The sequence below is a fragment of the Callithrix jacchus genome, chromosome 20, assembly GCF_049354715.1.
Source record: "Callithrix jacchus isolate 240 chromosome 20, calJac240_pri, whole genome shotgun sequence".
Lineage (NCBI taxonomy): Eukaryota > Metazoa > Chordata > Mammalia > Primates > Cebidae > Callithrix > Callithrix jacchus.
Window position 1 is genome coordinate 54,534,350 of NC_133521.1, and position 25,943 is coordinate 54,560,292.

The following is a 25,943-nucleotide window of genomic DNA, read 5'->3' on the forward strand; positions in this document are numbered from 1 at the left end:
TTCCAAAACAGAGTAGAATAGGGCATTGTATATTTTTTATGACAGATTATATTCAGATCAAGTTTTCTTTAAAACTGGAGTGCCTACATAATATTGATATTTTTCTCTCCTCGCTTGAATATAGAATTTCTGTATTTTACATTAAAGAGCATATTTAGTTGGTGTATATACTCGAAAACAGAGAAAAATAAGGCATTCTATATTTTGTCTAACAGACTATATTCAGAGACATTTTCTTTGACCTTTGGGGTGCAGAGATAATATTTAGATTTTTTTCGATTCTCGTAAATTTAGAATTTCGGTATTTTACATGAGAGAGCATATTGAGTTGGTGTATATACTCGAAAATGAAGTAGAAAAGGGCATTGTATATTTTTTCTGACAGATTATATTCAGAGCAATTTTGCTTTTAACATTCGGGTGCCTAGATAATATTTACAGTTTTCTCTATTTTCTTAACTATAGAGTTTCTGTATTTAACATGAGAAAGCATATGGAGTTGGTGTATATACTATAAAACCGAGTAGGATAGGGCATTATATATCTCTTCTGACAGATTATATTCACAGCAATATTTATTTTAACTTTGGTGTGCCTAGATAATATTTAGATTTATTTTGATTCACGTAAAATTACAATTTCTGTATTTTACATGAGAGAGCATACTGAGTTAGTGTATATACTCCAAAACAGAGTAGAAAAAGGCATTGTATATTTTTCCTAACAGACTATATTCAGAGTCATTATCTTTTAACTTTCGGGCGCCTAGATATTATTTAGATTTTTTTCGATTCACGTAAATTTAGAATTTCGGTATTTTACAAGAGAGATCATTTTGAGTTGGTGTATATACTACAAAAAAGAGTAGAAAAGGGCATTGTATATTTTTTGTGACAGATTATAAGTAGAGCAACTTTGCATTTAACATTGTGTTGCCTAGATAATATTTAGATTTATTTCAATACACTTAAATATACAATTTCTGTATTTTACATGAGAGAGCATACTGAGTTTGTGTTTATACTCCAAACCAGAGTAGAAAAGGGCATTGTATATTTTTTCTGACACATTGTATTCAGAGCAATTTTGCTTTTAACATTCGGTTGCCTATATAATATTTAGATTTATTTCGATTCACGTAAAATTAGAATTTTGGTATTTTACATGAGAGAGCATACTGAGTTGGTGTATATATTCCAAAACAGAGTAGAATAAGGCATTGTATATTTTTTATAACAGACTATATTCAGAGCAATTTTTTTTAACTTTGGGGCGCCTAGATATTATTTAGGATTTTTCCATTCGCGTAAAATTAAAATTTCGGTATTTTACACGAGAGAGAATATGGATTTGGTGTATATTCTCGAAAACACAGTAGAATAGGGCATTGTATATTTTCTCTGACAAATTATATTCAGTGAAATTTTGTTTATAACATTGGGGTGCCTAGCTAATATTTAGATATTTTTCGATTCGTGTAAAATTAGAATTTTGGTATTTTACATGAGAGAGCATACTGAGTTGGTGTAAATATTCCAAAACAGAGTAGAATAAGGCATTGTATATATTTTCTAACAGACTATATTTAGAGGCAATTTCTTTTCACTTTGGAGCACCTAGATAATATTTAAATTTTTTTCGATTCACGTAAAATTAGAATGTCGGTATTTTACATGAGAGAGCATATTGATTTAGTGTATATAGTCCAAAACAGAGTAGAAAAGGATGTTGTATTTTTTATCTGACAGATTTTATACTGAGTAATTTTGCTATTAACATTGGGGTGCCTAGATAATATTTAGATTTTATTTGATTCACTGAAATTTAGCATTTCTGTATTTTACATGAGAGAGCACATAGACTTGGTGTATATACTCAAAAAAAGTGTAGAATAGGGCATTGTATATTTTTTCTGACAGTTTATATTCAGAGCAATTTTGTTTTTAAAATTGGGGTTCCTAGATAATATTTAGATTTTTTCGATTCTGGTAAAATTGGAATTTCTGTATTTTACGTGAGAGAGCATACTGAGTTGGTGTATGTACTCCAAAACAGAGTAGAATAAGGCATTGTATATTTTTTCTAACAGACTATATTCAGAGGCATTTTCTTTTAACTTTGGAGCGTCTAGATATTATTTAGATTTTTTTCGATTCGCGTAAAATTAGAATTGGGGTATTTTACATGAGAGAGCATATTGAGTTGGTATATATACACCAATATAGAGTAGAAAAGGGTATTGTGTATTTTTTCTGACAGATTATATTCAGAATAATTTATCTTTTAACATTGGGGTGCCTAGATAATATTTAGATTTTTTCGATTTGGGTAAAATTAGAATTTCTGTATTTTACATGAGAGAGCATACTGATTGGGTGTATATACTCCAAAACAGAGTAGAATAAGGCATTGTATATTTTTTCTAACAGACTATATACAGAGCGATTTTCTTTTAACTTTGTGGCGCCTAGATATTATTGAGATTGTTTTCAATTTGCGTAAAATTAGAATTTCGGTATTTTACATGACAGAGCATATTGAGTTGGTGTATACACTCCAAAACAAAGTAGAATAGAACATTGTATCTTTTTTATGACAGATTATATTCATCACAATGTTGTTTTAACATTGGGGTGCCTAGATAATATTTAGATTTTTTTCAATTCACGTAAAATTTGAATTTCTGTATTTTACATGAGAGAGCATACTGAGTTGGTGTAAATATTCCAAAACAGAGTAGAATAAGGAATTGTATATTTTTTCTAACAGACTATTTACAGAGAGATTTTCTTTTAACTTTGTGGCGCCTAAATATTATTTAGATTGTTTTCAATTTGCGTAAAATTGGAATTTCCGTGTTTTACATGACAGAGCATATTGAGTTGGTGTATATACTCCAAAACAGAGTAGAATAGAACATTGTATATTTTTTCTGACAGATTATATTCAGCGCAATGTTGTTTTTAACATTGGTGTGCCTAGGTAATATATAGATTTTTTTCGATTCACGTAAAGTTTGAATTTCTGTATTTTACATGAGAGAGCATACTGAGTTGGTGTATATACTCCAAAACAGAGTAGAATAGGGCATTTATATTATCTCTGAAAGATTATATTCAGAGCAATTTTTTTTTACATTGGGGAGTCTAGATAATATTTAGATTTATTCTATTTGGGTAAAATTAAAATTTCTGTATTTTACATGGGAGAGCATATGGAGTTGCGGTATATACTACAAAACAGAGTAGAAAAGGGCATTGTATATTTTTTCTGATATATTATATTCAGAGAAATTTTGCGTTTAAAATCGGGGTGCATAGATAATATTTAGATTTTTTTCGATTTGTTTAAATATAGAATTTCTGTATTTTACATGAGAGAGCATACGGAGTTGGTGTATATACTCCAAAACAGAGTAGAAAATGGCATTGTATATTTTTTTGGACATATTATATTCAGAGCAACTTTGTTTTTAACATTGGGTGCCTAGATAATATTTAGATTATTTTCGATTCACGAAAAATATGAATTTTGATATTTTACCTGAAGAGCATACTTAGTTGGTGTATATACTCCAAAACAGAATAGAATTAGGCATTGGATATTTTTCCTAACAGACTATATTCAGAGCCATTTTCTTTTAACTTTTTGACGCCCAGATATTATTTAGATTTTTTTCGATTCGCGTAAAATTTGAATTTCGGTATTTTACATGAGAGAGCATATTGAGTTGGTGTATATATTCCAAAGCAGTGTAGAATAGGGCATTGTATATTTTTTCTGACAAATTATATTCACAGCAATTTTGTATTAAGCATTGGGGTGCCTAGATAATATTGAGATATTTACATTTCGGGTAAAATTAGAATTTCTGTATTTTACGTGAGAGAGAATACTGAGTTGGTGTATATACTCAAAAACAGAGTAGAATAATGCATTATATATTTTTTATAACAAACTATATTCAGTGCCATTTTCTTTTACCTTTGGGGTGCCTAGATATTATTTAGATTTTCTTCGATTCACCTAAAATTATAATTTCGTTATTTTACGTTGGAGAGCATATTGAGTTGGTGTATATACTCCAAAACAGAGTAGAAAAGGGCATTGTATATTTTTTCTGACAGATTATATTCAGAGCAATTTTACTTTTAATATTGGAGTGCCTAGATAATATTTAGATTTTTTTCGATTCACGTAAAATTACAATTTCGATATTTTATATGAGAGAGCACACTGAGTTGGTGTATAAACTCCAAAACAGAGTAGAAAAGGGCATTGTGTATTTTTTATGACAGATTATATTCAGAGAAATTTTGCTTTTAACATTGGGGTGCCTAGATAATATTTAGATTTTTTCGATTCGGGTAAAATTAGAATTTCTGTATTTTACACGAGAGAGCATACTGAGTTGGTGTATATACTCCAAAACATAGTAGAATAAGGCATTGTATATTTTTCCTAGCAGACTATATTCAGAGACATTTTCTTTTCAGTTTGGGGTGCCTAGATATTATTTAGATATTTTTTGATTCGCTTAAATAAAAATTTCTGTATTTTGCATGAGAGAGCATATTAAGTTGGTGTATATACTCCAAAACAAAGTAGAATAGAACATTGTATATTTTTTCTGACAGATTACATTCAGCGCCATTTTGCTTTTAACATTGGGGTGCCTTGGTAATATTTAGATTTTTTTCGATTCGCTTAAATATAGAATTTCTGTATTTTACATGAGAGAGCATATGGAGATGGTGTATATCATCCAAAACAGAGTAGAAAAGAGCATTGTACATTTTTTCTTACAGATTATATTGTGAGAAATTTTGTTTTTATCATTGGGGTGCCTAGATAATATTTATGTTTTTTTCGATACGCTTAAATATAGAATTTCGGTATTTTACATGAGAGAGCATATGGAGTTGGTGTATTTACTCCAAAACACAGTATAATAAGGCATTGTGTATTTTTTTTCACAGACTATATTCAGAGTCATTTTCCTTTAACTTTGGAGCGCCTAGATATTATTTAGATTTTATTCGATTCACGTAAAATTAGAATTTCGGTATTTCACATGAGAGAGCAAACTTAGTTGTTGTATATACTCTAAAACAGAGTAGAATAGGGCATTGTATATTTTTTCTGACGGATTATGTTCAGAGCAATTTTACTTTTAACATTCGGGTGCCTAGATAATATTTAGATATTTTTCGATTCTCTTAAATATATAATTTCTGTATTTTACATGAGAGAGCAAGTTGAGTTGGTGTATATAGTCAAAAACAGAGTAGAATAGGGGATTGAATATTTTTTCTGACAGATTATATTTAGAGCAATTTTGTTTTTAACATTGGGTTGCGTAGATTATATTTAGATATTCTTCAATTCACATAAAATTAAAATTTCTTTATTTTACATTTGAGTGTATACTGTGTCGGTGTATATACTCCAAGAGAGCGTAGGATAAGGTATTGTATATTTTTTCTAACAGACTATATTTAGAGCCATTTTATTTTAACTTTGGGGTGCCTAGATATTATTTCTATTTTTTTGGTTCACGTAAAATTTGAATTTCGGTATTTTACATGAGAGAGCATATTGAGTTGGTGTATATACTCCAAAACAGAGTAGAAAAGGGCGTTGTATATTGTTTTGACAGATTATATTAACAGCAATTTTGCTTTTAACATTCGGGTGCCTAGATAATATTTAGATTTTTAAGATTCACGTAAAATTTGAATTTTGGTATTTTACCTGAGAGAGCATACTGAGTTGGTGTATATACTCCAAAACAGACTAGAAAAGAGCATTGTATATTTCTTCTGACAGATTATATTCAGAGAAATTTTGTTTTTAAATTGGGGTGCTTATATAATGTATAGATATTTTTGATTCGGGTAAAATTAGAATTTCGGTATTTTACATCAGAGAGCTTACTGAGTTGGTATATATACTCCAAAACAGAGTAGAATAAGGCATTGTATATTTTTTCTAACAGTCTATATTCAGAGATATTTTCTTTTAACCTTGAGGCGCCTAGATATTATTTAGATTTATTTCGATTCGCGTAAACTTAGAATTTTGGTATTTTACATGAGAGAGCATTTTGAGTTAGTGTATATACTACAAAAAAGAGTAGAAAAGGGCATTGTATATTTTTTTCTGAGAGATTATATTCAGAGCAATTTTTCTTTTAACATTGGGGTGCCTGGATAATAATTAGATATTTTCGATTCACGTAAAATTAGAATTTCGGTATTTTACATGAGAGAGCATACTGAGTTGGTGTATGTACTCCAAAACAGAGTAGAAAAGAGCATTGTATATTTTTTTGGCAGATTATATTCAGAGCAATTTTTCTTTTAACATTGGGGTGCCTAGATAATATTTAGATTTTTTCAATTTGCTTAAATATAGTATTTCTGTATTTTACATGAGAGAGCATATGGAGTTGGTGTATATACTCCAAAACAGAATAGAATAGGGCATTGTGTATTTTTTCTGACAGAATATATTCAGAGCAATTTTTTTTTTTAAACTGGGGTGCCTAGATTATATTTAGATTTTTTCAATTAGGGTGAAATTAGAATTTTGGTATTTTACATGAGAGAGCGTACTGAGTTGGTGTATATACTCCAAAACAGAGTAGAATAAGGCATTGTATATTTTTTCTAACAGTCTATATTCAGAGACATTTTCTTCTAACCTAGGGGCGCCTAGATATTATTTAGATTTATTTCGATTCTCGTAAAATTATATTTTCGGTATTTTACATGAGAGAGCATATTGAGTTAGTGTATGTACTCCAAAAATGTAGAAAAGGTCATTGTATATTTTTTCTGACAGATTATATTCAGAGCAATTTGTTTTTAACATTGGGGTGCCTAGATAATAATTAGATTTTTTTCCATTCACGTAAAATAAAATTTCTGTTTTTTACATGAGAGAGCATACTGAGTTGATGTATATAATCCGAAACAGAGTAGAATAGGTCTTTGTATATATTTTTGACAGATTATATACAAACCAATTTTGTTTTTAACATTGCAGTGCCTATATAATATTTAGATTTTTTTCCATTCGCTTAAATATAGAATTTCTGTATTGTACATGAGGGAGCATATGGAATTGGTGTATATACTACAAAATAGAGTCAAATAGGGCATTGTATATTTTTTCTGACAGATTATATTCAGAGCAATTCTGTTTTTAACATTGTGGTGCCTAGATAATATTTAGATTTTTTTCGATTCTCTTAAATATAGAACTTCTGTATTTTACATGGGACAGCATATTGAGTTGGTGTATATACTCCAAAACGGAGTATAATAGGACATTGTATACTTTTTTTTGACAGATTATATTAAGAGCAATTTTGTTTTTAGCATTGGGGTGCCTAGATATTAGTTAGATTTTTTCGATTTGGGTAAAATTATAATTTCTGTATTTTACATGAGAGAGCATACTGAGTGGGTGTAAATACGCCAAAACAGAGCAGAATGAGACATTGTATGTTTTTTTTAACAGACTATATTCAGAGCAATATTGCTTTTAACATTCGGGTGCCAGGATAATAGTTAGATTCTTTCAATTCGGGTAAAATTAGAATATCTTTATTTTACATGAGAGAGCATAATAAGTTGGTGTATATACTCAAAAACAGAGTAGAATAAGGCATTGTATATTTTGTTTAACAGACTATATTCAGAGCAATTTTTTTAACTTTGAGGCACCTAGATTATATTTAGATTTTTATCGATATGTGTATAATTAGAATTTCGGTATTTTACATGAGAGAGCATATTGAGTTGTTGTATATACTCCAAAACAGAGAAGAAAAGGGCATTGTATATTTTTTCTGACAGATTATATTCAGAGCAATTTCGCTTTTAACATTGGGGTGCCTAGATAATATTTAGATTTTTTTCGATTCACGTAAAATTAGAATTTCGTTATTTTACATAAGAGAGCAAACTGAGTTGGTGTATATATTCTAAAACAGGGTACAATAAGGCATTTTATATTTTTTCTAACACACTATATTCTGACCCTTTTTTTTTTAACTTTGGGTTGCCTAGGTATTATTTAGATTTTTTTCGATTCGCGTACAATTAGAATTTTAGTGTTTTACATGGGAGAGCATATTGATTTGATGTATATACTACTAATCCGTGTAGAAAAGGGCATTGTATCTTTTTTCTGACAGATTATATTTAGAGCAATTTTGCTTTAACATTGGGGTGCCTAGATAATATTTAGATTATTATCAATTCGCTTAAATATAGAATTTCTGTATTTTACATGAGAGATCATATGTAGTTGGTGTATATACTCCAAAACGGAGTAAAATAGGGCATTGTATATTTTATCTGACAGATTATATTTAGAGTAATTTGGTTTTTAGCATTGGAGTGCCTAGGTAATATTTAGATTTTTTCGATTTGGGTAAAATTAGAATTTTTCTATTTTACATGAGAGAGCATACTGAGTTGGTGTATATACTCCAAAACACAGTAGAAAAGGGCATTATATATTTTTTCCGACAGATTATATTCAGATCCATTTTCTTTCCACATTGAGGTGCCTAGATAATATTTAGATTTTTTTCGATTCGCGTGTATATAGAATTTTTGTATTTTACATGAGAGAGCATATTGGGTTCGTTTATATACTCCAAAACAGAGAAGAAAAGGGCATTGTATATTTTTTCTGAAAGATTATATTCAGAGCAATTTTGATTTTAACATTTGGGAGTCTAGATAATATTTAGATTATTTTCGATTCGCGTAAAATTAGTAATTTGGTATTTTACGTGAGAGAGCATATAGATTTTGTGTATATTCTCCAAAACAGAGTAGAAAATGGCATTGTATATTATTTCTGACAGATGATATTCAGAGCAATTTTGCTTTTAACATTGGGGTTCCTAGATAATATTTCGATTTTTTTTGATTCCCGTAAATTTAGAATTTCGGTATTTTACATGAGAGAGCATATTGAGTTGGTGTATATACACCAAAAGACAGTAGAAAAAAGCATTGTGTATTTTTTTGAAAGATTATATTCATAGCAATTTTGCTTTTAATATTGTTGTGCATAGATAATATTTAAATTTTTTTCGATTCGCGTAAATTTAGAATTTCGGTATTTTACATGAGAGAGCATATTGCGTTGGTTTATATACTCAGAAACAGAGTAGAAAAGGGCATTGTATATTTTTTATGACAGATTATATTCAGAGAAATTTTTGTTTTAACATTGGGGCTCCTAGATAATATTTAGATTTTTTTTGATTCCCGTAAAATTAGAATTTCTGTATTTTACATGAGAGAGCATATGGAGTTGGTGTATATATTCAAAAACAGAATAGAATAGGGCATTGTATATTATTTCTTACAGATTATATTCAGAAAAATTTTGCTTTTAACATTGGTGTGCCTAGATAATATTTAGATTTTTTTCGATTCGAGTAAATTTATAATTACAGTATTTTACATGAGAGAGCATATTGAGTTGGTGTATATACTCCAAAAGAGTGTAGAAAAGGGCATTGTATATTTTTTCATACAGATTATTTTTACAGCAATTTTGCTTTCAGCATTTGGGTAAATATATAATATTTATATGTTTTTCTATTCACGTAAATTTAGAGTTTTGGTATTTTACATGACAAAGAATATTGAGATAGTGTATATAATCCAAAAGAATGTAGGAGAGGGCATTGTATATTATTTCTAACAGATTATTTTTCGAGAAATTTTGCTTATATCATTCGGGGACATAGAGGATATTTATATTTATTTCTAACAGCATAAATTTAGATTTTCAGTATTTTACATGAGAGAGAATATTGAGATGGTATTTATACACCATAAGAGAGTAGAAAAGAGCATTGTATTTTTTTTCTAACAGAGTATCTTCCACGCAATTTTGTTGTTTACATTGGGGTGCATAGAGAATATTTATATTTTTGTCTAACCACGTAAATTTAGAATTTTTGTATTTTACATGTGAGAGAATATTGAGATTGTGTATATACTAAGAAAGATAGTAAAAAAAAGCATTGTGTATTTTTTCTAACAGAGTGTCTTTAGAGTAATTTGGTTTTTAACATTGAAGTCAAAGGAAATACTTACATTTTCTCTATCCACGTAATAATAGAATTTCCATGTTTTACAAGAGGGAATATGGAGATGGTGTATATACCTTAAAACAGAATAGAAAAGGGCATTGTATATTTTTTCTAACAGAGTATTGTCAGAACAATTTTGTTTTTAACGTTGGGGTAAAAAGAGAATATTTATATTTTTAGTAATTTTGTGTTTAACATTTGTGTTAAAATGAGTATGTATATATTCTGTAACCGCATAAAATTAGAATTTTTATATTTTACAAGATAGAGAATATTGAGTCGGTGCATATACTTTAAAACATAGTAGAAAATTGCATTGTATATTTTTTCTATCAGAGTGTCTTCAGAGTAATTTTTTTAAGGTTAAATTAGAGTATTTATATTTTCTGTAACTGCATAAAAATAGAATTTTTGTATTTTACAAGACAGCCAATATTGAGACGGTGTATATACTTTAAAATAGTGTAGAAAAGGGCCTTGTATATTTTTTCTAACACAGTATTTTCATAGTAATTTACATTGTGTGTGGGAGCAAATTTCTCAAATCCCTTTGAACATATTCTCCCTCTCCCCTGTTTTTCTCTTTGCTCACTATTGAATCATTTTCAGGTTTCTTGATTTCTTATCTTTTCCCGATGAGCATTTTAGCTTCTGTCCACTTCTACTTTCAGAATTCTTCAGCTACCAAGACCCACCTCCTCAGAGAGTTACTGGAGATTTTACTAACAAAAATTTTCTCTGTCACATTTAGGAGACGTGCTTCCTTATCTTTATTCTATCAAGCTGGGTGAATTTACAGAAAACACTTTATATCTTAGAACCAGTTTCCTCTCTGTAGAATGTAGCTAACCTCTATTCTGTGGTCACAAGGATCATCAAAATAAAAAATAATCATAGTTAATATGTGTGGCTTACTAACCATGTTCTAGAAACCATGTCAAGTGCTTTCTGCAGATGGTTCCACTTTTATTTTACTATTGGAACTATCGTCAACCCTACTTCGCAGACTACTAAATTGAGTGTCTGAGCTGCTAAGCCACTTGTCCAACGATATACAGCCAGTAAGTAACAGAATGAGGATCAGCATTTGAGATAGAAATATTCTACACAAAATGTACTGTTAGAGTGAAACTAGAGTGGTATCATCTCAGATAAGCGTTCATGCCTGTTCGCTTATCGAATCTGCGGAATAAATTAAATGCATTCAGGAGATTGGGAGACATTGTTTAAATTTTCCCCAAAACCCAGAAGAACTCAAAAGTACTCATTGTCTTGGCCTTATTGGTATTTGACTATGAATACAATAGATCCCACAGAAGCAAGTCTAGTAGAGTGGCCTTGGAAAAAGTCTAGCATTTAGGAGCTGGTTTAGGCAACTCAAGCCTTCTCGGCTTCCATTTTCTCATCTGTACTTTCATCATTCTGATTTTTAAGAGCACCTTTGTTGAAAGTAAAGGTTCAGTGAAACAGCACAGATGAAGTCCTTCCTATTTGGTCTGGCAGGTAGTAGTTGCTCAACACGTCTTGTCTATTAATGACGACCACAATGATAATAGTGGACTAATAATGAATTGATACAATATGATTATGTAAGTTCAAATGAGTTTTGATCTCGCCCCTCTCTGTTTCAGAGGCTGTATGGTTTTTATGTTCTACATTGTATGGCTTAACGTTGGCAATTGGGGGATTTTGATAGACACATGATAAAATCAGAAGCCCCAAGACTTGTATTTTCATCACAGAAATGTATTTCTTCCTTGAGTTGTGACCTGGAGAGAGTTACTTTGTCTAAGTTAACCTTACTTGTAAAAATAATCATAAATATACCTGCCCTTTCTCATCATCTCAGCCTCTCCGCAGTCAGTGTGAGGTACCATTGGTATAGTGTTTATGAAGGAGTTTGCAAGCTCTGGAGTGCTGTATGTATTCTATTTTGCCTCTTCAATTGTGAGTGGTGTTTTCCCATTCTCCTTAAATGACCCAACACTACGCTCTTGGTAAAATAAATGCATTTGTGCATGATCATTTGGCAAATAATAAGAGCTGCATTTGCAAGAATTTTTCCCTTGAACAGCCAAGTGAGCCACTATGAGCTGCACTGTAGCAGTGACATTTACAATAATTTGTTCAGAAGAGCAATTGCCAACTTGCCTATTTGACTAGTATGGAGTACCATACGTTGTTTAGGGTGATGAGATCAGTAAACCAGCAATTTGGTAGAGCCATCAGAGAAGAGGATGAAAAGAAATGAATATCTGAGATCCTGAGTTTCCAATCAGATCAAGAAAAAGAAGCCTATAAGAATAGGTCCCATTTATTTGGGGGAGAAACATACACCGCTTTGTATGAAGGCTTCATTTTCTAGGAATATTTTCTAATGCTTTCAAAAACATTGTGATATATGTAGGACTATTCCCATTTTACAGATGAGAAAACTGAGGCTATGAGGTTTAAGTCACTAGTCTGCTCCTTCTTCCATTCTGGTTTTTAGAAAATGGTGCCACCACCTATCCAGTCACACAAGCCAAAGTCCTATGAGTGAGCTCTGGTTTATCCCTTTCTCTCTCACTTCTCATATCCAACTGACCATTCAGGCCTGCTGATTTTAGTTCTTAAATATCCCTTAGCTTCTGTTTTTTCTTTCCATTAAAATTCTCATTGCAGCCCTTCTGTGGATTACCTCCTGGCCTTCCACCTGTGTGTCTGTGTCCATGTTGTCTCCAGTCTGTCCTTCACATAAGTCAGACCATGCCCCATACCTCCCAGTCCTTCTTAGAATGAGGACAAACCTCCTCACCATGGCCACAATCTTCTTTCCATTTCTCTGCCCTCATGGCGTGCCCCTCCTCTCTGCTCTGCACTGCAAAGACTCAGCATCTTGTACTGGCCAAGGTCCAGGTCCCCCTGCACCACATATTTGCCAGGAATGCCAGATCGTCCTTACTTTGCCCACTTACTGCCCACTCATGCTTCTGATCTCGGTCCCTCCCTAGGGGAAACCTTTCCTGACCTTTGTAACTAAAGCAAAGCCTTCTCCTGGGTGCTCTCATTGTTCCAGAGACCTGCCTGCACAGCACTTGTACCAGTTAAACCTTTACATTAACTGGAGTGACAGATATGTTAGTGTCCACTGCTGCCTCGCAGGAATAAAGCCAGAAAAGGTAAGGCCCTATCTGTGTGCATTTCTACAGTCTAGTGTGCTTAGTGAGATATTGTTTAAGAAGAATGAGTTGGACATGACAGCATGGCTAGAAAGTGATGGATTGAGGGTTTAAACATACTTCTTTCTGGTTCTAGAGAGTTGGCTGCTAACACTGTTCACTTTGGGACAGTGTCATTTTAGGACTGATAAGGGTACTTTTTGCTAAGATCAAATATATTTTGGGTCCATCAGATGAAGTTTGATAAAAGTGGGTTATCCAGAACCCACTGATAAGCAGAGCTGCCTGACCAAGATTTTCAGATTTTGTATCAAAGAGAAAAGTAATGAAAGTGGGCTGATGGGAGGGGACCGAGGGCTGAAAAGTGAAGCAGGAACAGCTATTTCTATAGTGCCCTTGACCCTGCCTTTCTCTGTTCTTCACTCTGGCTGAAATTGACCACCCTGAGTGCATTCAGATAATGATAAATTATCTCGGTCACACTGTGTGTGTGTGTGTGTGTGTGTTTGGCTATGTACAAAAGAGGCAGCTTCTGTGAATAAATGAAGCCTTGTAATTAAGGAATTTGTTGTAAATGGCAAGATGCATTGGTGCTTGGTCCTTAGTACTCCTCGCTGAGGCCACATTTCCTTGAACTGTCTTGTATTTGCCACTGACACTACTAGCAGCAGGATGGAGGGGAGGAAGGAAGACACCAAGTGTTGCAATGCTTAGCGCCTGCTTTCAGCTTTGCTGCAAACTAAAACACTGACTGACTTTGGTTAACCCCCTAACCTCTTTGAGCCTCAGTTTTTTCATCTGAAAAAATCAATGATGGTTTGAATTTCTTCCGAATATGACATTCAGTTATCTCTCTCTCCATTGTGGAAGCACTGGGAGCTATTGTTCTCCTGTCTCTGGTGGCCGTTATGACTTCTGCATTATCAAGGGGCCCTCTCTAACCTAAATAACCCCCCAAAGAAATTAAGTTTGTAATCATTTCTGCCTGGTAAGCGAAATGACAAGAGAAAAGAGCTACTTGTCAATAGCCCTGTGGATGGCGAATTAATGGGATCTGTGCAAACAGTTGCTTATAGAGCCATAATTTGCCTTTCGTTTTCCTTTGCAACTCAGAAAAAAAGTGAATAATTTTCAAAGAGCCTCTCATTGAACATATTTTTTAAAACATGTCATTGGCAAAAGGGGCACTTGGTTGCTTGATTGCCATATATCTCTGAGTATGTGGAACAGTTATTTTTAGCTGGGGGTAACTAGCTGAGAAGAAAGCTGCAGCATCTTGGAGGCAGAAGAATCTTTGTATGTCTTATGTTGGCATGGAGAAAGCAAAGCGAAAGGGCAGAGGATAAAAGGTTGTTAACTAGATAAGGGGTCAGCTGCATTTCCTCTGGCTGCTCAGAGGTGAGGCCCTAAAGCAATGGAGACAACATTGTGGGTGGGAATGTGTTTGCAGGGTCTAATTAGTTTACCCAAGAAAAGCAAAAAAGAGAAAGGGCTAAAAATATGTAGATTGTAAAATTCATGGCTTCATTTGCTCTTCTTTACCTTTGAAACCTTTTTAAAACCTTATAGTAGAACAATTTGTAATCCTTGAAGCCTTTTTGCTACCACTCTTGTCAGCTTGTCTAAGGCCACCGTAACTTATCAGCTACTGGGGAAAGTTGTTTGAACTCTCTAAGCCTCCTTTTTTTTCACTGGTTCACTTAGGGGCAATAATTCCTAATGTTTCTGCCTGAGTTATTGTTTTTCAGATCCCATAATTGTTTGCATATGTGCTCTATAAGATGCGTCACCTAGCACACGTTGTGGGCAACCTCAGGTGTAGAAGTTAGGACATCTTTGTGCCTGGATTTGGCTGTTACTAACAAGACGGAACGGGGAGGAAGGGCAGAGTAGACTACTGTAGAATTTTTCTGGATTCTTTTGGTTTCTCCAGAAAATGATACTGTTCTTATATTTAAAGATAACTATCTGCCTAGGCATATTGAAATTCTAAGGTTGACACCACTTTGCATTGATCCTAGGGCAGGGTTTCAGGATTGCTGGAGCAGCATCATCCTTTTACAGTATAGATTTCAGTCAGCAGCCTGGTCATGGCCTCCTCAGTGTGCAATCTTCTTACTGATGGTGGGCGTCAGTGGGCTGGACTCACAGTTTCCATCTCTTAGGCTGGTCAGGCCCATGGTGGCAATGGTAAAAATTTCATGGGAACATACATCAGAAGTAATAAGAAATCCATCTTCTTAAAGCCTTCATAGGAGATTTCCTGAAGATTTATAAAAGGCACTTCATTGATCAAATGACTCTGATGTTTCCCCTCACTGGAAGAAATTCAGGTCACCAGCCCACTTAAAATCATTGTGTTCTCCTTTTGCAGTAACCTCTGCTCATATAATTTCTTTATGGCATATTATATACTATTAACTTAATATCCTGATTAGTGGAGCTAGCAAACACTCAGTATCACTATAAACTGCAGTATCATAACTAACTTCCTTTAAAAATCATCTAATGTTTCTTTAAAATCACTGGTGCTTTTGTAAAGTAGTTCATATTTAGGAATATGAACATTTTATCATGCTGGAAAATTATTTGAATTCCTTTTCATTTAAAACCTATAGCTTTCTATTTAATCTAGCTTTCACAAATATTTTATTTGCCCACTATAGAAAAATCGAGTTTAGAGATAAATGTAAAGTCACTCATAGCTCCATCCAAACGTCAACAACTCTTATTATCATTATTTTTGTTCTTGTTCTCAGTATTTTTGCTGAATCTATGTTTCGTAGAGTTTCATCATATGTCAGATAAAACTGCATATATATAAGTTTTTAAATAATACATTTTTATTGTCATAAATGAAATACACATTTAATATGGTATGACTAGGACATATAGAGAGATATAACAAAGAAAATTAAAGTCATTTAAAATCTTACCAAATCTAATAACCATAAACCTTTCGATGTATTTTCTCAGAATACTTTTTCCTATGCCTTTTATATTTTCTTGATTATCAAGTACTTCAAGCGTATAGAAAAGACAGAAACTAATATAAGCAGCAATGGAAAATTTTAAAATATGGGTATTTTTCTGCATGTGTTTCAGATTGTTTAGTTTTTGTTGTCCTTTGTCCTCCCCACGTGTCCCTTTATTTTCCTGGCAAAACAAAGCATTACAGATATAGTTGCAGCTTCCTATACTCAATTTTATTTTTCTAAAACTTATTGATATTGAAATGTCTACCTCTGGTCTACTTACTTTCCCTGCCGAATAATACTTTACCATATGGAAAGACCACGATGTACAATTACATGCATAGTGCCATATACATTTGTTTACAGGTTTCTTGGGAAGAATCTCTCTTACTGTGTTCCCAGAAGAGGGATTGGAAAACTGTAGGGGAGGCTTGTCTTCATTTTTACTATGAATTTCCAATTGTTTAAAGTAGTTGTAACAATTTGTATTCCCACAGGAAATGTGGGGAAACTTGTTTTGTGTTTGGCTTCACTTGATATTCCTAGGCTTTTACTTTTTGTTTGTCAATCTTATGACTGTAAAATGGTATGTTTTAATTTATATTGTGCGCAGACTTTATTATTCGGGACACATGTAACCTTTCTCATGCACCACTGTCATGGATTTGTTTTCAATTTAACTCATTTATTACGCACGGAAAATTGTGAGGTTTCTCAAAGATGGCGATGAGAACTGCTGATGGATTTGCTGCATTAGATCCACCCTCTCCAGCTCTGGCCCACTAGTGTCAGTATTTCTGCCTTCCATTTATAGTGCTTCCTCTTTTCAGGTTCTGGGAACATTCTGGCTGTAGAAATCAGTTGCAGTAATTGGAAGAACTTTTACTAAATTGACTTACTTGTCTTCTTACCTAGTAATTATGCAGACTGTAAAATATATTTATGAAAAAATTCAAGTTATATACAAAACCAGACACTACCAAAGCATATACAAAGTTCATGATCCCTTTTATTTTTCTCTTCTTCCTCTTCCAATATATAACCACTTCTACAGAGCCCCTACTATTTCCTTTGTATTTATGTTTATGTCCAAATGCAATAGATATTCTCTAACATATCTCCTTGGATCCATGAGAAGAAGGTGAATGTAATTTTTAAAAATGAATATGATATCTCTACATCAGCACAGTATTGCATTATACGGAAATAAGAGAAAGAATCTAACTCTTCCATGGACATTTAGGTTGCTTGTAGTTTTCTATTATTTTAAACAGTGTTGTGGAAAACATTCTTGTAAATGGCTTTGGACATCGATGTGAAAATTGTCTTAGGAGATATTTGTAGAAATGCTATTTACATGGTCTTTTTTGCCTACTTTATTCATTTTTATTTAGAACATTTTATAGAACTTTAGGAATTGGTGACTTCTAAGTAGGTGTAAAACACAGTACCAGGCCAGGCATGGTGGCTCACACCTCTAATCCCAGCACTTCGGGAGGCCGAGGCGGGTGGATCACGAGGTCAAGAGATCGAGACCATCCTGGTCAACATGGTGAAACCCCATCTCTACTAAAGATACAAAAAATTAGCTGGGCATGGTGGTGCGTTCCTGTAGTCCCAGCTACTTGGGAGGCTGAGGCACGAGAATTGCCTGAACCCAGAAGGCGGAGCTTGCAGTGAGCCGAGATCACGCCATTGCACTTCAGCCTGGGTGGCATGAGCAAAACTCCATCTCAAAAAAAAAGAAAAAAAAAAACACAGTACGTGGATTCTCTGAGCTTTATGTTCTGTTTGAAGCAGGGGAAGTGACAGTAACTACCTGTTAGGGTGATTTTGAGGATTAAATGAGATACTGTGTACAAAGTTTATAGCATGGGTTTTGGATCACAGCAGAGACTAGAAAGTTCAGTTTTGCCTCCTCTTAGTCGGTCCCGAACCCAAATATACTTTTAAATATTCTTTCAGCACAGATTTTAAAGTTTGATAGAAATAGAATTATATTGTGATCACTCCATATGTAAGGTTTCTTTTAGTCAAGAAAATGTTTTTGATATTCAGCCATGTTGTTGCACATGTCAATAGTTCTTTCCTTTTTTATCCTCCTATTTCAGATCTTAAAAAAGAAATACTGCAAAAAAAAAATGAAACAATATTTCCACTTGTATTCGGTTTTGGTCTACAGTTGACATTGTTCTCAAGTATCACTAACAGGTTCCCATGGAGAGAAAAATTTATTTTCTGTCCACAACATAACAGGAATTATAACAGATGCAGAAGGCCTACTAGCCCTGTGTGAAAATCATCATGTTGACTATATTTCTCAAAATTTAAACTCAGGTGTAGGGGCAGCTGTCAGTCTTTGTTTCCTCACTATCAATCCCACCACTTTTATTTTTTCATTTGGGGAAAAATAATAATGACTGTAAGAACAATGAAAAAATAATAAAAGGACAGTAAAAAGGTTGAATGCACTGGCTGTGGCAGGGAGCAATCAGAAATGGTTTGTTATTTCCCTTAACTTTATCAAAGTTGCTACGTGGACTCATTCTTACCCACCTGTTGGGTAGAATCTTTGATATTTTCTATTTCACTGAGCAATTTAAGATATTAAGAAATTCTTTCTAGTTCAAAACAGGAGTAGAAAACCAAGCACCACACTTTCTCACTCATAATTGGGAGTCGAACAGTGAGAACACATGGACACAGGGAGGGAACAACACACATTGTGGCCAGTGGGGGTCCGAGGAGGGTGAGACGGGGAGACCATTAGGACAAATAGCTAGTGCATGTGAAGCTTAAAACCTAGATGAACGGTTGATAGGTGCAGCAAAGCACCATGGTACACATATACCTATATAATAAACCTACACATTCTGCACCTGTATCCTGGAACTTAAGAAAAATCCTGTTTAGTTTAATTTCCAAACTCAAAAACCTCATTCAGCTGAAAACTTAACCCTTTTTTTTACATATTTTAACACATAAAATAATCAACAATGAAAACAGGTAGAGGTTGAGCATCTCTGATCCATAAACCCCAAAATCCAAAATATTCCAAGATCTGAAATTCATTTACATCGATGGCTGAGATAGCAATATGTGTGCTTTCTGATGGTTCAATGTATACAAACTTTGACTCGTGCACAAAACTGCTAACAATATGTAAAATTTTATTTGCGTTATGTGTATGAGGTGTACGTAAACATAGGTGAATTTTGTGTTTAGACTTCAGTTATATCTTTAAGAGATCTCTTTATGTATATGTAAATGTTCCAAAATATGAAAAAAGTTTAAAATCCAAAACACTTCTCGTCCCAAGGAATTCAGATAAGGAATATTCATCCACTACATCTAATAAGTCATGGATAGTTTAAAATGAAATTTTAAAGTATTTAAAGGGTCCAAAAACATCAGGAGAAAAGGGACAGGACAAAAACTGGGGAAGGGGATGCAAACAAAAACAAACAAAATAATGAAACAAACCATTCAATTGTAAGCTTGAATCCAATTACATCATTCAACCACTAATAAATCTATATTTAATAACGTTAAATGTTAATGAATCATACCACATACTCCAATTAAAGTGCAGAGATTGCCAGAATTGATTTAAAAAACCCACAAGACCCAGTGCTGTATATGAAATACACACTTTGAATAGAAAAAAAAAGACAAATATACGTAGGTCTAAATAAGTACATTTGAATTTTTTTAAGACAGTGTCCTACTCTATCTCCCAGGCTGGAGTACAGTGGTGCAATCTCTGCTCACTGTAAACTCCGCCTCCTGGGTTCGAGCAATTCTCCTGCCTCAGCCTTTTGAGTAGCCGGGAATACGGAAACCTGCCACCACGCCTAGCTAAATGTTGGGGTATTTTTAATAAAGCTGGGGTTTCACTGCATTGGATAGGCTTGTCCTAAACTTTTGACCTCAAGTGATCTACCTGCCTCAGCCTCCCAAAGTGCTGGGATTGCAGGTGTGAGCCACTGTACCTGACCCTAAATGAGTACATTTAAAATGATATACTATGCAAACAGTCAGTAATGGAAGTGTGAAGAAGCTATATTAATACCAAATAAAATATGCTTAAGTCAAAACAGTATTTCCAAAGATAAAGAGGGATAGTTCATGATTACAGAAGAGTCATTTCATCAAAAAAATGGATTAAAAATAATTTGTGCGTCAATTTTCACAAAACAAAATTGAACTAAAGGAATAAACAAACAACCCACAATTTTGATTGGTGATTTTAATACCCATCTCCCAAGCAATTGATAGATAAACTAGACAAAATCTTAGTCAAGATGCAGATGACCTGAACAACACTCTCCACCATCTTAAACAAACCAATGGAAGACGACACCCAATAACCACAGAATACTGTATGTTTCAAGTACATGTAGTGTTCACTAGGATAGGTCACATGCTAGGTCGTAAAACAAGACTGAATAGATTAAATCAAATTGAATTCATGCAGTGTATGTTACCTGACCACAATAGGATTAAAACAGAAATTAACAATAAGAGAACTAGGAAAGCTCCAAGTACTTGGAGATTAAATATAATACACAAGCCCAAGAAGAAATCAAAAGGTAGAATATAAAATATTTTATTCTAAGGGATAATCAAAATACAACATGCCAACACTTATGAATTACAGCTATGGGAGTTCCCAGAGGGAAGTATAGCCGTACATGCTTATACTGCAATAGAAGAAAAAGAGAAAGGTCTAAAATCAATGACGTAAATGTTCACCTAAAGAAGATTGAAAACACACACACACACACAGACACACACACACAGCAAAGAAAACTCCAACGAAGTAGTAAGAAGGAAACAATAAAGGTAAAAGTGCAGAGATAAACCAAATTGAAGACAGACAAACTAATAGAGAAAACTAACAAAGCAAAGAAGCTGGTTGTTTTAAAATATCAACATTAATAAACCTTAAGCTACTCTGATCATGAAAAAAAGAGAGGAAACACAAATGGTCAGTATCAATATCGGAAGTGAAAGCGAAGTGAAACTATCACTACAGATCCTGCAGACGTGAAAAGGATAATAAGAGACTATCATAAACAATGTCATGGTGACAAATTCTGCAACTTAGATGAAATGAACAAAGTATCTGAAAAATACAACAAAAACTAACACGAATTTTTCAGAAAATGTGTCTGGGAAAATTAAAAGATACATTAAACAAAAGAATATGCAAGCCACAGCCTGACAGAAAATGGTCATAAATCTATTTTCAGTAAAGAGCCTGATTTCCAGAATACATAAAGCAGTTTTATAACCTGAAAATAAGGCTGGGCACAGTGGCTCACACCTGTAGTGCCAGTACTTCGGGAGGCCGAGGAGGATGAATGGCTTAAGGCCAGGAGTTTGAGACTAGTCTGGGCAACATGGTGAGACCCTGACACCTAGAATAAGTACAAAAAATTAGCCTTGTATGTTGGCTAATATCAATACAAAAAGTTAGCCTGGTATCAGCTAATTGGGAGACTGAGGTGGGAGGATCGCTTGAGCCCAGGAAGCAGAGGCTGTAGTGAGCCAAGATTGCACCATTGCCTTCCAGCCTGGATGACAGAACAACTCAAAGAAAAAAACATAACAATTACTGTTTAGAAGGAAAAAAAATGTGAGGAGCCCCTTTGCAAAGATAATATACAAGTGGGACAAAATGGTTAACATCAAGGAAATGCAGATTAAAACCACAGTGAGATACTACTACACACCCCACAAAATAACTAGGTTGGGAAAGACTAAACGCCAAATGTTGGCAAGAATACAGCACAACTATAACTATTGCTAATGGGACTATAAAACAGAGTTACTGATGTCTGCAATTTACTTTAAAATGCCTAAAAACTATAATGGATTACTGGATGGATAGAAAGATGGATCTATGGATGGACATGAGATAAAACAAGACTCCAAGTTGGTGAAGATACAGTTAAAGTGTTCACTGTAAAGTTTTTTCAACTTTGCTGTACGTTCATAAATGTTCATGGTAAAATATCAACGAAAACAATTTTCATCCCTCCTCCTCTGTGACAGCCTCAGCCTGAGAAACCCACAGTGGGAAGGGAAAGGAGGGCAGTGTGTTTGTTTATGACCACCCACCCTCACTCCTTAGCAGTGCTTTCTGGCTCTTCTAGGGTTGGATAGGGGCAGGGAGAAAGGAGAGACAGAGGAACAGATAGGGCCTTATTGAATAGTTCAGCTGTATTATGGTGTCACATTTTAGGAGCAGGCATGCAGTTTTGGGCCCTTTCTCATGCGTTCCTGAGAAATTCTCCTGGTAGGGATCTCTGAAAGCAGTTCACTACCTCAGGTAATACAGTTTCTAGGAAGCCACTAGGAGCCCTCCTACCACCTGCCTCTGGGGGTCCTGGGCAGCCTTTTCCTTACCCCTGGCAGGAAGCTTTTCAGGGCAGCGTCCTCCTTAAAATCAATGGTTTTCTCGATTATGGAATTCCTATTTGGCCCATATAAAACATGCAAACACCTTTGTTTGGCTTAACTTGAAGTACGGGCCACTCCCAGCTCCAGTCTTTATCGCTTCTATCTGCCCCATTATTTCAACTTGGCCACAGCCTTTTGCCTTTGGATTGTATTCAGATGGGATAGCAGTTCTCGTGTTCTCTAGCCTTCAGGGGCATGAGCTAATCAGTTTGAATGGTTAATTAGAAGTTCCTGTTCAGGCAGCTCATTAGCTTTAAAATGAAGCAGCAGCAATTTCCCATCCATGAGAATTGGGTGAGGAGGGAGTTCATACAACACACAACCCTTTCAAAAGTCTTCAGTGTAATTAAAAAAAAATGCCCAGCGTGGTGGCTCACATCTGTAATCCCAGTACTTTGGGCAGCTCAGGTAGGCAGATCATAAGGTCAGGCTTTGGAGACTACCCTGGCAAACATGGGGAGACCCTGTCTCTACTAAAAATTCAAAAATTAGCTGAGTGTAGTGGTGGGCCCCTGTAATTCCAGCTACTCAGGAGGCTTAGGCAGGAAAATCACTTCAACCTGAGAGGCAGAAGTTGTAGTGAGCCGAGATCATGCCACTGCACTCCAGCCTCGGACACAGAGTGAGACTCTGTCTTAAAAAAGAGAATTTTTAGTCCTGTCCTATAAAGGTAAGAGGTAGATAATAACCTATTCTGGCAAAACTGGTTCTTGCCCACACCATTTGAAAAGTCTAGAACCTGATTGTAAATGAAAGGATTCTTGACAACTACTGTTTGGCGCTTGATCTTTGACTCCAATGCCAAACGTGGAGAAGACAGCATGTTTCCACTGTTCTGAAAACAGTAGCTAATCTGTGCCTCCCTTTGCTGTCTCGAGTATAGTAAAACATTTATGAGGTACAGAGGCTTGCAGAAAAGTATTTTAGAAGTGGAGTCAGAACTCCACTGTGGAAAGGGGGCTGAGAGAATCATGAATCCGATTCTTTCTCTTGCCAGAGGAGACTCAGAGTTGTGATGTGGTTTCTCTGGGTAAACATGAGTAAGTAACAGAAGAGATCAGTAAAACTCTGGTCCACTGCTTAGAAATTAGTGTTTTATGACCTCCCCTCTGCCAGGGAAATAAGCATGAAGACAGCGCTTTTTCTCCCACTGTGTTTAAATCTCAGATGAGGAGGTGTTCTATTGCTCCACGTGGTGCGCTTTTGAACTGAGAGGGACTGAGCACGGAGAAGCCCGAGTAGCACTGCCCCCACCCCGGGCCACCTGAAACTCATCATGCTGCTTTCTTTGGAGCGGCTGCCAATTTAAAAGAAGACTTAAGGGGTTTCATTTGGCTCTGTGATTCTGCTGGAAGGAGGCCTGAGTAAGGTTGAGCTGAGGTTGCAGAGGAAAGGAGCCGTTTGTCCCACAACCTAAACAAAACAGAACTATGATGAAGCAGCATTGTCCATCTGAGGTAATACCCAAGGTACATTGCCTCATGTCAAGAAAATCAAGGACGTGAATACACATGGAGTGAGGTTAAGTATGGAGGTTTTACAGGCAAAAGAAGAAAAGAGAACATCTCTCTCTTCTGCAGAGTGAGAGAGGGGCTTCTGAGTGTGTTTTCTGGTTTTCTGGTGAACTGCACAAGGTTTTATAGACTTGTTGAGGAGGTGGTGTTTGATTTACATAGTGTCCAAATATGGGTTGGACCAGGTGAGAGCTTTACATAGCTCGTGAAGAAGCTGGCTATCCACCCGAATCTTCTTATGCATATAGGTTTTCTACTTGGCCAGTGCATGTTGTCTGTCCCTTACTGCACTTGTGGTTGATAAAGAAAAAGGAAGATAAAGCCGTCAGGTTGAGCATGCCTGGCACCCAAGTAGCCTCCTATTGTTACAGCTGCTGGCATTCGCCTGTGCAAGCTTCCAGCTTGCTTGTCTATATCTGCAGCTCGATTTTACAGGCCGCTCTTTGTTAGAAATAGTTTTGGGGCTGCTTTTTATTCAAAGGGAAACCTTACCAAAGACTTCCTTACTTTCAATCTCTGACTAAATAATTTCTTTAGAACTCCTGTATCAATGGGACTTCTGGATTACAGTTGAAGTAGTTTTGGCTGATCATCAACTCTGCCTCCACTTAATAGTGAATGCTTTTATTTTCTATGTTTCAAGGAGGGACTCTTTGCTTCTTGCCCTTCTTCAGAATAGCAGTGTGGAAATTGCATTTAAGAACACCTGTTGGGCACAGTGGCTCACAATTGTAATCCTAGAAATTTAGGAGGCTAATGTGGGAAAATTGCTTCAGGCCAGGAATTTGAGAGCAGTCTGGGCAAAGTAGCGGTACCCCATCTCTCAAAAAAAAAAATTACTGGGTGTGGGGATGCATACCTGCTGCCCTGTTGGCCCAGCTTCTGTCAGGAGGCCATGGCAGAAAGGTCACTTGAGCTCAGGAGTTTGGGGCTGCAGTGAGCTATGGTCATGCCACTGTACTCCAGCCTGGGTGACTCCATCTCTTGACAAACACAACAAAAACCAACAAAAGCCCACTTTCTATCTGGAATGGGAACCGGTCGAGCCTTATGACAGTGAGTGACTCAGAGTCAGAGCAAACGTTTGGCCACAGTTTTAATGGTGCAATTTGAACCTTGTGTTTGTCCTACTGACCAAGACTGTGGCTGTCTTAGGTTCCTCCATATGGTCTGGCCTTGGAGGAGAAGAAACTGTTCTTGTTCAACACTTTCTGTTTGTGGAGCCCAAGATAAGAACTTTATGTTTGTTTCACAGATGAGAGGGTGCTAAATAGCTTGCTTAGAATCACAGAAGTCAGAGGTAGGAGGGCCACGTTCTTTAACCAGTTTGTGAGTAGATGTCTTCCCAAGAACGTACAGCTGATGGCATAATGCTGACCTTAAGCCTAGGTTAATCCAATTGATGTTTAATGAAAAGCAATAGATTTCCTCCTGTAGCCCAAGAAAGAGCCACTTGACTACAGCTCATCGGTGAGAGAAATACCTCCATCAAAGGAATAGGTGATCAGAATTCATGGGCAGCAATGGGACATAGGAACGTGGAAATGAGAGGTGTGGGCTCCAGGGATGCTGGAGAAAACTCCTCCTCCAGTATTCCCTAACTCTCGAATGCTGCTGTCTTTTCAATACAAATACAAACCCACTCTGTTGTTTTGCACTGCCCCGTGCCCTGAATCTCTTGTTTGTGGACTGT